Raw genomic sequence first — 10000 nt, 5'->3', positions numbered from 1 at the left:
CAAATCTACCAGTTTCAACCCTCCTTTATCATAATCTGCTACTAATACATCATACGCTATTTTAACCCCCTTTCCTCTCCACAAAAAATCTGACACTAACATCCTGGTTTCTTTTAGAACCCACTCTGGTACATTCAATACTCCTAATACATAAACATATTTTGACATTAACAGTGCATTAACAATTACAACTTTTCCCTTCAGTTTCATGTTCCTTTGCTTCCAATAATTCAATGTTGTTCTTATTTTATTCAAAACCCCTGTCCATGTGTAATCAACAGCCTCCCTGTCATCCTCTCCAAGATATATCCCCAACACTTTTATCATCCCCTTTACAATTTTCAAATCAAAAACACAATTGTCTGTATTCACTCCCCCTATACACAACATTTCAGACTTGTCAACATTCACTTTTGCACCAGAAGCCTTTCCATATATGTTTACACACCCCATTATTTTGTTCACACTATTTACATCCCTGACAGTACATGTCGTGTCATCTGCATATTGATGGATTATGCTAACTCCTCCCCCCGGCATATTTATTCCCTTAATTTCTTTCTCCTGCTTAATATACGCTGCCAATGGCTCCACAGATATGCTATATAGCAATGCTGACAGTGGACACCCTTGTCTTATTGATCTCCCCAAAGGGAAGGAGTCAGTCAATAATCCATCTATCTTTACTTTACTTCTTGCATTCTTATATAATAGTTCAATCCAATCCCTCATAACAGTCCCAATCCCAAAATGTTCCATTGTTTTCAATAAAAAAACATGTTCCACCCTGTCAAAAGCCTTATTTAAATCCAAAGATAACAATAAACCCCCTTCCTCCCTCATGTCCTTCACAACATCCCTTAATGTGCACATATTCTCTGCCACATCCCTCCCTGGGACTCCATAGGCCTGGGTAGGTGCAATCATGTTTTTCATTACTTTATTCAATCTATTTGCTAATACTTTTGCTATGGTTTTATAATCACAATTAAGTAATGATAATGCTCTATAATTCTGTAATTTGTTCCTGTCCCCTTTACCCTTATACAATAACGTGAGCACCCCCAAACCCATAGAGTCCGGAACAATCCTTTTATTCCCCATACACGTATACACTCTGCACAATATAGGGGCCAGGATGTCAACAAAAGCTTTATAAAATTCAGCCGTCAACCCATCCGAACCCGGACTCTTATTTGGGTTTAACCCCATGATGGCTGTCTTAAGGGCTCTGCACACAGCGTGCGATTTCTGTTGCGCATCAACGTTCCATTTTGAAGTTTGAATGGAAGTCTATGAGAACATCGCATTTACCCACACACGGCCCCGATTTTAATCGCACGGCGAACATTCGATTCCATTCATTTTGAATGGGACAAAGCACACGGCGTGCGAGTTTTGTCGCACTGCTTTGTCCCATTCAAAATGAATGGAATCGAATGTTCGCCGTGCGATTAAAATCGGGGCCGTGTGTGGGTAAATGCGATGTTCTCATAGACTTCCATTCAAACTTCAAAATGGAACGTTGATGCGCAACAGAAATCGCACGCTGTGTGCAGAGCCCTTTAACCTCCTCCACCCTTAGGTCTGCATCACACATTTTCCCTTCTTCTTCTGTCACCCTAGCTTCCACTGCTTCTAATACTTTATTCATACATTCCTCATTCACCCCCCCAGATGTATATAGGTCTGTATAAAATGACTGCACAGTATCCATTATTCCCACTAAGTCTGTTATTATTTCACCGTTATCATTCTCTAATTCCTTAATTTTCCCTTTCTCTTTCTGTCTCTTCTCTAAACCTAAAAAGAATGCTGTACTCCTTTCTCCCTCAACCACATACCTTGCCCTACTCCTTACTAAAGCACCTTCACACTTTCTCTTCTCTAGCTCCCTCAAATCTTCCCTCACTCTCAAATACTCTGCTAAATCATGCCCTGGAATATTATCAACTCTTTCCTGTTCTATTGCTAACCTTTTCTGCAAATCTCTTTCCTCCCTCACCCTCTCTTTTCCTCTCAGTTTTGCGAATGCTATTATTACAGCTTTTAATTTATCCTTCATCCCTTCCCACCACACACACACATCACTCTCATACATCTGGTCTTCCATAGCAACACTCACACACTCTCTTACTATCACCCCAAAACGTCTATCTTTCAGTAAACTTGCATTAAAGCACCATGTCCCTCTTCTTCCCCCTACGTTCCTCGCACCTAGCTGGAAAGACTGAGCATCGTGGTCGCTAAAGGCCATAAACCGATACTCAACCCTTCCAACCAGGTGCCTCACCTCCCTCTTCACTAAACATAAATCGATCCTTGATTGTCTCAAAACCCCCATCACCATTTGTCTCCTTGAAAAAACCTGTGCATCAGGGTGCCCCTCCCTCCATATATCCACCATTCCTCTTGTGCGCATCATTTCTAATAATACTGGGCGTGACGGATCATTCCTAAATTTCACCCCCCTTGTTACATCTAACCTGTCCACCACCACATTATAATCCCCAACCATAATACAATTCCCAACACATTTCTCTTTCAAAGATTCAAAAAAAACTTTCCTATATTTGTCCACATTTGGTGCATATATACAATATAGTGCATACTCTATCCCTTGATATTCGAACCCCACTCCCACCACTCTTCCCTCATTGTCATTCATTATATTCCTTACATTTTTCACTACCCCATTCTTTACCAAAATAGCCACCCCACAAGCATACACAGTTCCATTACTCACATAAACTTGTCCATTCCACCTCCTTCTTACATCCTCCATTATGTCCTCTGTCCAATGCGTCTCCTGGAGGCATATAATCTCCTCTCTGTATGCTGCCAACACAAGCTCCATCTTCTTCCTATCCCTGAGTCCATTTGTGTTGACAGCAACAACCCTGACCATCGTCAAGATTACAAAGAAAAAGATCATGTACACCGCCATGTCATTTTCCTACCTTAGTCTTCTTCCCTTGTGCACCTTTTGCACCCCTTCCCGATCTTGTCCTCACCCTCTGTACATCCGCATATAGTCCTTCATCGGAACCTTTTCTTTTCCCCACGCCCTCTGTTGAAGGCCCTGCCTCATCCATCTCTCCATCCCTTACTGCGTTGTCTAGGCTGGCTCCAATCTCCTCTCTCTCTTTACCCTCCATTTCCACCGGACCAGGCCCCTCCGCTCCTCTCTCCACTTCCGGCTCCATCTGGGTCTCCTCCACCACCTCAGCTTGTCCTCCTCCCTCCGTCACGTCTTCATGGCTCCTTTCCCCACCTTCTCTTTGTGTCTCCACCACTTCCTCCTCCACCACCTCCTCCTCCTCTCCCTCCATCTCCTCTTCTTCGTCCCCCTCCTCCTCCTCCTCCTCCTCCACCACCTCCTCCTCCTCCTCCTTCTCCTCCTCCTTCTCCTCCTCCTTCTCCCCCTCCTCATCACTGCTCACTCTCTCTCCTCCATCATATCTCCTTCCCATGCATTCACGTGCATAATGTCCTTGTTTATTGCATTTGTAGCATACGAACTCCGGGCATTCTCGGATTACATGTCCTGGTTTGATACATAGCCTACATACCCTCACCTGCTTATCATGAATCACCCTAAAGTGATCCACTCCAACCAGGGTCTCAAACTTGGTAGAATAGGGCAAAGACCTCACCTCTTCGGTGAACTTCACCTTCATGTATCTCGTCCCATCTGCAATGTCAGTTCCCGGCCACGTCTTTCTTTTGATAGGTGATACCGCCTTCACCCCCCACGACTCCAGCCTGTACCTGATCACGTCGTCCTTCAGATATACCGGGAGATGCAAAAACGAGACCACCATTTCATCCACCGCCAAGTCCCTTCCCATTATTCTCACGTCTTTTATCATGAACCCATCCGTGAGCTTGTCCTTCCCTCTCCTCGATGCCAGCGTGATCTCATATTTCCTGTCTCCTTTATCCCGACAGCCCTCCACATTTCCACACACCTCCTTTATGCCTCGTAACATTTCCATCATGGTTATATTACTTCCCTGCTCCAGCCGCACTTCCACCGTTAAACTTGCGTCATACCGTTTGTCCGTGTTGCTATTATCGTCGTCCATTCCATTCGCGTTGTTCGTTGCCATGTCGTCCGTCCTTAGAAGCCCCCGATCAGCACGAAGCTGTCGGGGTACTCAAAATCCTTAACTCGCTTAAATAAAGATGTTATTATGATGTTCGTTTGTTTTTTTCAAAGACACGCGCAAACTTTTTCTCAGTCCAAACACACCTGTTCAACTTCCGCTCATGCGCATAGACGCCGGCTCTACCTCCTGCGCCACAGCCGCCCCGCTGTGGCAGGGTTGCAATTAAGATTGTATCATCTTACTTTCTAATCCTCTTTATTTATTATCCTCTAAATACATTTCCTCTCTCTCTCTCTCTCTCTATCAGTCTTCAGTTCTCTCCTTTGTTTTTCCTCCTTTTTTTCCTTCCCTCCTTTTCCCATGAGCCTCTCTGTCCCTCCCCTGCCCAAAGCGACGGCTCGGGGGAGGCGGGACTTACCTGAGGTTGTCATGGCGACTGGAGTCAGGCTTGAGGGCGGAGGAGCTGTGCACCATCTTGTGGAGGGTCATCACCAAGACAACCAGGTTCAGCTGGGGGGGGGGAGGGAGGGGGGGGGGGGGTCAAAAGTGAGAGGTCCTACTCAGATAACAATCAATAAGATTCACTTTAGCTGATTACATATATTATTTATATTATCATATAAATTATGTATCGTATTCAGTCAATCAATTTAGTTTCTTTGAAACGGAAAATACGATAATCCATATCGTCTCTTCTCCATGTTGATTTTGATCTTTTATGGCTGAAATTGACATAAAATGTTATGATTTTAATGAGGTCTGAATCTCAACTGTAACTGTTTGAATGGTAAACACTTGGGCAGGGTGTCATCATGTACTGTATATGAAGCATTTCCCAGATTATGACTTACATGACTTATTAATATAGATAATATTAAATATGAAAATGTTAGTCATATAGCAGACGCTCTTATCCAAATATTACAATATAATATTAATACATAATATAATAATAATATAATATAACAGTACAATATTTGTGAGTGAAACAACAGCGTCTACATCAAAATCGTCGAAAGTATGACTATCATTTTTTAACCATGGGTGGGTTTATAATGTTTTGTTAATGTGTGGATTTGCTTTTCTTTATCACTTAATATGGATTTAGGATGATTTTAGTGCTACGAAGCTTTCAGGAAACCCATTACAGTGTGTGTGTGTGTGTGTGTGTGTGTGTGTGTGTGTGTGTGTGTGTGTGTGTGTGTGTGTGTGTGTGTGTGTGTGTCTGTGTGTGTGTCTGTGTGTGTGTGTGTGTGTGTGTGTGTTACACTTTACATTTTGGGGATTTAGCAGACACCTTTATCCAAAGGGACCTACAACAAATACATTAGACTAAGTGAAACATCTATTCACTCATCATAGCAGGAAAAAGTCATCTATGCTTGGGCCAGGGGCCATTGGCAGTCGTGCTAGAAGAAGGAAGATTACAACAATAAAAATAATAATGAATTGAACAGTAAAGATGTATTTAACGGTAGAGAAACTGTACAGGGGGGTTGAGGGCATGTAGTTGTCTCAGTTAAGGGACAGTTAAGGTGTATCCTGAAGAGATGGAGGTCTTCTGTGTACGGCAGAAGACAGGTAGAGACTCTGCAGTCCTGACAGAAGACAGGTAGAGACTCAGCAGTCCTGACAGCAGACAGGTAGTGACTCTGCAGTCCTGACAGAAGACAGGTAGTGACTCTGCAGTCCTGACAGCAGACAGGTAGTGACTCTGCAGTCCTGACAGCAGATAGGTAGAGACTCTGCAGTCCTGACAGAAGATAGGTAGAGACTCTGCAGTCCTGACAGAAGATAGGTAGAGACTCTGCAGTCTTAGGATGATTTTAGTGCGTGTAAGTAGCAGCTTCCCATTGTAAAGACTATGGGAAGATAGGTAGAGACTCTGCAGTCCTGACAGAAGACAGGTAGTGACTGCAGTCCTGACAGCAGACAGGTAGTGACTCTGCAGTCCTGACAGAAGATAGGTAGAGACTCTGCAGTCCAGACAGCAGACAGGTAGTGACTGCAGTCCTGACAGCAGACAGGTAGTGACTCTGCAGTCCTGACAGAAGACAGGTAGTGACTCTGCAGTCCTGACAGAAGATAGGTAGAGACTCTGCAGTCCTGACAGAAGATAGGTAGAGACTCTGCAGTTCTGACAGAAGACAGGTAGTGACTGCAGTCCTGACAGCAGACAGGTAGTGACTCTGCAGTGCTGACAGAAGATAGGTAGAGACTCTGCAGTGCTGACAGCAGATAGGTAGAGACTCTGCAGTCCTGACAGCAGATAGGTAGTGACTCTGCAGTCCTGACAGCAGATAGGTAGAGACTCTGCAGTCCTGACAGAAGATAGGTAGAGACTCTGCAGTCCTGACAGAAGATAGGTAGTGACTCTGCAGTCCTGACAGAAGATAGGTAGAGACTCTGCAGTCCTGACAGCAGATAGGTAGTGACTCTGCAGTCCTGACAGAAGACAGGTAGAGACTCTGCAGTCCTGACAGCAGACAGGTAGTGACTCTACAGTCCTGACAGAAGATAGGTAGAGACTCTGCAGTCCTGACAGAAGATAGGTAGTGACTCTGCAGTCCTGACAGAAGATAGGTAGTGACTCTGCAGTCCTGACAGCAGATAGTTAGTGACTCTGCAGTCCTGACAGCAGATAGGTAGTGACTCTGCAGTCCTGACAGAGATAGGTAGAGACTCTGCAGTCCTGACAGCAGATAGGTAGAGACTCTGCAGTCCTGACAGCAGATAGGTAGAGACTCTGCAGTCCTGACAGAAGACAGGTAGTGACTGCAGTCCTGACAGCAGACAGGTAGTGACTCTGCAGTCCTGACAGCAGACAGGTAGAGACTCTGCAGTCCTGACAGCAGATAGGTAGAGACTCTGCAGTCCTGACAGCAGACAGGTAGTGACTCTGCAGTCCTGACAGAAGATAGGTAGAGACTCTGCAGTCCTGACAGCAGACAGGTAGTGACTCTGCAGTCCTGACAGAAGATAGGTAGAGACTCTGCAGTCCTGACAGCAGACAGGTAGTGACTCTGCAGTCCTGACAGCAGATAGGTAGAGACTCTGCAGTCCTGACAGCAGATAGGTAGAGACTCTGCAGTCCTGACAGCAGATAGGTAGAGACTCTGCAGTCCTGACAGAAGACAGGTAGTGACTGCAGTCCTGACAGCAGACAGGTAGTGACTCTGCAGTCCTGACAGCAGACAGGTAGAGACTCTGCAGTCCTGACAGCAGATAGGTAGAGACTCTGCAGTCCTTACAGCAGACAGGTAGTGACTCTGCAGTCCTGACAGAAGATAGGTAGAGACTCTGCAGTCCTGACAGCAGACAGGTAGAGACTCTGCAGTCCTGACAGCAGATAGGTAGAGACTCTGCAGTCCTGACAGAAGATAGGTAGAGACTCTGCAGTCCTGACAGCAGACAGGTAGTGACTCTGCAGTCCTGACAGAAGATAGGTAGAGACTCTGCAGTCCTGACAGCAGACAGGTAGAGACTCTGCAGTCCTGACAGCAGACAGGTAGAGACTCTGCAGTCCTGACAGCAGACAGGTAGTGACTCTGCAGTCCTGACAGCAGACAGGTAGAGACTCTGCAGTCCTGACAGCAGATAGGTAGTGACTCTGCAGTCCTGACAGCAGACAGGTAGAGACTCTGCAGTCCTGACAGCAGACAGGTAGAGACTCTGCAGTCCTGACAGCAGACAGGTAGTGACTCTGCAGTCCTGACAGCAGACAGGTAGTGACTCTGCAGTCCTGACAGCAGATAGGTAGTGACTCTGCAGTCCTGACAGCAGACAGGTAGAGACTCTGCAGTCCTGACAGCAGATAGGTAGTGACTCTGCAGTCCTGACAGCAGATAGGTAGTGACTCTGCAGTCCTGACAGAAGATAGGTAGAGACTCTGCAGTCCTGACAGCAGACAGGTAGTGACTCTGCAGTCCTGACAGCAGATAGGTAGTGACTCTGCAGTCCTGACAGAAGATAGGTAGAGACTCTGCAGTCCTGACAGCAGACAGGTAGAGACTCTGCAGTCCTGACAGAAGATAGGTAGAGACTCTGCAGTCCTGACAGCAGACAGGTAGTGACTCTGCAGTCCTGACAGAAGATAGGTAGAGACTCTGCAGTCCTGACAGCAGACAGGTAGTGACTCTGCAGTCCTGACAGAAGACAGGTAGAGACTCTGCAGTCCTGACAGAAGATAGGTAGAGACTCTGCAGTCCTGACAGCAGATAGGTAGTGACTCTGCAGTCCTGACAGCAGACAGGTAGAGACTCTGCAGTCCTGACAGCAGACAGGTAGAGACTCTGCAGTCCTGACAGCAGACAGGTAGTGACTCTGCAGTCCTGACAGCAGACAGGTAGTGACTCTGCAGTCCTGACAGCAGATAGGTAGTGACTCTGCAGTCCTGACAGCAGACAGGTAGAGACTCTGCAGTCCTGACAGCAGATAGGTAGTGACTCTGCAGTCCTGACAGCAGATAGGTAGTGACTCTGCAGTCCTGACAGAAGATAGGTAGAGACTCTGCAGTCCTGACAGCAGACAGGTAGTGACTCTGCAGTCCTGACAGCAGATAGGTAGTGACTCTGCAGTCCTGACAGAAGATAGGTAGAGACTCTGCAGTCCTGACAGCAGACAGGTAGAGACTCTGCAGTCCTGACAGAAGATAGGTAGAGACTCTGCAGTCCTGACAGCAGACAGGTAGTGACTCTGCAGTCCTGACAGCAGATAGGTAGAGACTCTGCAGTCCTGACAGCAGATAGGTAGAGACTCTACAGTCCTGACAGCAGACAGGTAGTGACTCTGCAGTCCTGACAGAAGATAGGTAGAGACTCTGCAGTCCTGACAGCAGACAGGTAGTGACTCTGCAGTCCTGACAGAAGATAGGTAGTGACTCTGCAGTCCTGACAGCAGACAGGTAGAGACTCTGCAGTCCTGACAGCAGATAGGTAGAGACTCTGCAGTCCTGACAGCAGACAGGTAGTGACTCTGCAGTCCTGACAGAAGATAGGTAGAGACTCTGCAGTCCTGACAGCAGACAGGTAGAGACTCTGCAGTCCTGACAGCAGATAGGTAGTGACTCTGCAGTCCTGACAGAAGACAGGTAGTGACTCTGCAGTCCTGACAGCAGACAGGTAGAGACTCTGCAGTCCTGACAGCAGATAGGTAGAGACTCTGCAGTCCTGACAGAAGATAGGTAGTGACTCTGCAGTCCTGACAGCAGACAGGTAGTGACTCTGCAGTCCTGACAGAAGATAGGTAGAGACTCTGCAGTCCTGACAGCAGACAGGTAGAGACTCTGCAGTCCTGACAGCAGACAGGTAGTGACTCTGCAGTCCTGACAGCAGATAGGTAGAGACTCTGCAGTCCTGACAGCAGATAGGTAGTGACTCTGCAGTCCTGACAGCAGACAGGTAGAGACTCTGCAGTCCTGACAGCAGACAGGTAGAGACTCTGCAGTCCTGACAGCAGACAGGTAGAGACTCTGCAGTCCTGACAGAAGACAGGTAGAGACTCTGCAGTCCTGACAGAAGATAGGTAGTGACTCTGCAGTCCTGACAGCAGATAGGTAGTGACTCTGCAGTCCTGACAGCAGACAGGTAGAGACTCTGCAGTCCTGACAGCAGATAGGTATAGACTCTGCAGTCCTGACAGCAGACAGGTAGTGACTCTGCAGTCCTGACAGCAGATAGGTAGAGACTCTGCAGTCCTGACAGCAGACAGGTAGTGACTCTGCAGTCCTGACAGCAGACAGGTAGAGACTCTGCAGTCCTGACAGCAGATAGGTAGAGACTCTGCAGTCCTGACAGAAGATAGGTAGAGACTCTGCAGTCCTGGGCAGCTCGTTTCACCAGTGGGGCGCCAGGACAGTAAAGAGTCGTGACAGGGCAGCGTGACTGCCG

The 10000-nt window shown here is 47.0% G+C and overlaps 1 pseudogene across 1 annotated transcript in view; it reads right to left on the bottom strand.

Annotated features, from left to right (window-relative positions):
* Nucleotides 1-10000, bottom strand: part of LOC308151832 (adhesion G protein-coupled receptor L1-like) — a 29832-nt pseudogene that overhangs the window by 10928 nt on the left and 8904 nt on the right. The window contains exon 9 of the transcript in view: nucleotides 4531-4622. The product of the transcript in view is annotated as an adhesion G protein-coupled receptor L1-like (transcript). The remainder of the gene's footprint in view (nucleotides 1-4530; nucleotides 4623-10000) is intronic.

Source organism: Nansenia antarctica, assembly GCF_963989245.1.
Source record: "Nansenia antarctica genome assembly, chromosome: 2".
Lineage (NCBI taxonomy): Eukaryota > Metazoa > Chordata > Actinopteri > Argentiniformes > Microstomatidae > Nansenia > Nansenia antarctica.
This window is presented reverse-complemented; position numbering and strand designations above follow the sequence as displayed.